Source organism: Cornus florida, unplaced genomic scaffold (assembly GCF_030987335.1).
Source record: "Cornus florida cultivar Cherokee Brave unplaced genomic scaffold, ASM3098733v1 CherokeeBrave_3.0.0_Hap2_scaffold_43, whole genome shotgun sequence".
NCBI classification, from domain to species: Eukaryota; Viridiplantae; Streptophyta; class Magnoliopsida; order Cornales; family Cornaceae; genus Cornus; species Cornus florida.
The window spans coordinates 67,501-70,000 of NW_026775872.1; positions in this window are offsets into that span (position 1 = coordinate 67,501).

Here is a 2,500-nt window from a genome sequence, read left to right on the forward strand (position 1 = left end):
CCGCACGCTCGTGCACCCCGGCGTGCACGTGGGCATCGTTGGCTAAAAAATGAAGTTTGGAGTTTGGGTTTGAAAATTTTATGGGAGCTTCCTAGAAGCCTAAGAAGTGCTTTGCTCGAGACGGATTTCGATTTGGAGGTCCCCCGAGTTAATTTTGCCCATTATGACTCCTCGCCCGCACGCTTAAGCACCCCCGCGTGCACGTGGGCATTGTGTGCTAAAAAATGAAGTTTGGAGTTTGGGTTTGAAAATTTTATGGGAGCTTCCTAGAAGCCTAAGAAATGCTTTGCTCGAGACGGATTTCGATTTGGAGGTCCCCCGAGTTAAGTTTGCCCTTTATGACTCCTCGCCCGCATGCTCGTGCACACCGGCGTGCACGTGGGCATCGTATGCTAAAAAATGAAGTTTGGAGTTTGGGTTTGAAAATTTTACGGGAACTTCCTAGAAGCCTAAGAAATGCTTTGCTCGAGACGGATTTCGATTTGGAGGTCCGCCGTGTTAATTTTGCCAATTACGGCTCCTCGCCCGCACGCTCGTGCACCCCGACGTGCACACCGGCGCGCACGTGGGCATCGTATGCTAAAAAATGAAGTTTGGAGTTTGGGTTTGAAAATTTTACGGGAACTTCCTAGAAGCCTAAGAAAAGACGGATTTCGATTTGGAGGTCCCCGAGTTAATTTTGCCCATTACGACTCCTCGCCCGCGACGCTCGTGCACCCCCGGCGTGCACCCGTGGGCATCGTATGCTAAAAAATGAAGTTTGGAGTTTGGGTTTGAAAATTTTATGGGAGCTTCCTAGAAGCCTTAAGAAGCTGTCTTTGCTCGAGACGGATTTCGATTTGGAGGTCCCCCGAGTCAATGTTGCCCATTATGGACTCCTCTCCCCGCATCGCTCAAGCACCCCTGCGTGCACGTGGGCATTCGTATGCTAAAAAAATAAAGTTTGGAGTTTGGGTTTGGAAGTTTTATGGGAGCTTCCTAGAAGCCTAAGAAGTGCTTTGCTCGAGACGGATTTCGATTTGGAGGTCCCCCGAGTTAATTTTGCCCATTATGACTCCTCGCCCGCACGCTAAGCACCCCCGCGTGCACGTGGGCATTGTGTGCTAAAAAATGAAGTTTGGAGTTTGGGTTTGAAAATTTTACGGGAACTTCCTAGAAGCCTAAGAAATGCTTTGCTCGAGACGGATTTCGATTTGGAGGTCCCCCGAGTTAATTTTGCCCATTACGACTCCTCGCCCGCACGCTCGTGCACCCCGGCGTGCACGTGGGCATCGTATGCTAAAAAATGAAGTTTGGAGTTTGGGTTTGAAAATTTTATGGGAGCTTCCTAGAAGCTTAAGAAGTGTTTTGCTCGAGACGGATTTCGATTTGGAGGTCCCCCGAGTCAATGTTGCCCATTATGGCTCCTCTCCCGCATGCTCAAGCACCCCTGCGTGCACGTGGGCATTGTATGCTAAAAAATAAAGTTTGGAGTTTGGGTTTGGAAGTTTTATGGGAGCTTCCTTGAAGCTTAAGAAGTGTTTTGCTCCGAGACGGATTTCGATTTGGAGGTCCCCCGAGTCAATGTTGCCCATTATGGCTCCTCGCCCGCACGCTCAAGCACCCCGGCGTGCACGTGGGCATTGTATGCTAAAAAATAAAGTTTGGAGTTTGGGTTTGGAAGTTTTATGGGAGCTTCCTAGAAGCTTAAGAAGTGTTTTGCTCGAGACGGATTTCGATTTGGAGGTCCCCCGAGTCAATGTTGCCCATTATGGCTCCTCTCCCGCATGCTCAAGCACCCCTGCGTGCACACCGGCGTGCACGTGGGCATTGTAGGCTAAAAAATGAAGTTTGGAGTTTGGGTTGGAAATTTTATGGGAGCTTCCTTGAAGCCTAAGAAGTGTTTTGCTCGAAACGGAATTCGATTTGGAGGTCCCCCGAGTCAATTTTGCCCATTACGACTCCTCGCTCGCATGCAATATCTACTCCTGTCAGAGCTGTGGTTTTACTTAAGACTACTATAGGGGGGGGGGAGTTCTCAGCACCAAGAGCTGCAAGTAAGGCCATTGCTTGCTTTGCAGTCTCGATTGCTCTACTAGTGAATAGTAGATGTCTTGGTTAGCTTGGAACGAAAAAAAAAATTTTTTGGGGAAAAAAAAAAAAAAAAGTTTTTGTGAAAAAAAATTTTTCGAAAAAAAAAAAAAAAAAAAAAATTTTTTTGGATGCCTCGGTCTTCTATTTGTTTTGCTTGGGTAGATTAGGAAAAAAAAAAAAAAAAAATTTTTTTGTTGGATGCCTCGGTCTTCATATTCTTTCTCGGCTATTTCGAAAAAAAAAAAAAAAAATTCCGGGAAAGAGAAAAAAAAATTATTTTTTGTTGGTTGCCTCGGTCTTCATGTTCTTTCTCTGGTATATGGGAAAGAAAAAAAAAAAAAAAATTTTTGGATGCCTCGGTCTTCTTGTTCTCGGTTGGATTTATCGAAAAAAAAAAAAAAAAAAAAAAAAAAAAAAAAAATTTTGA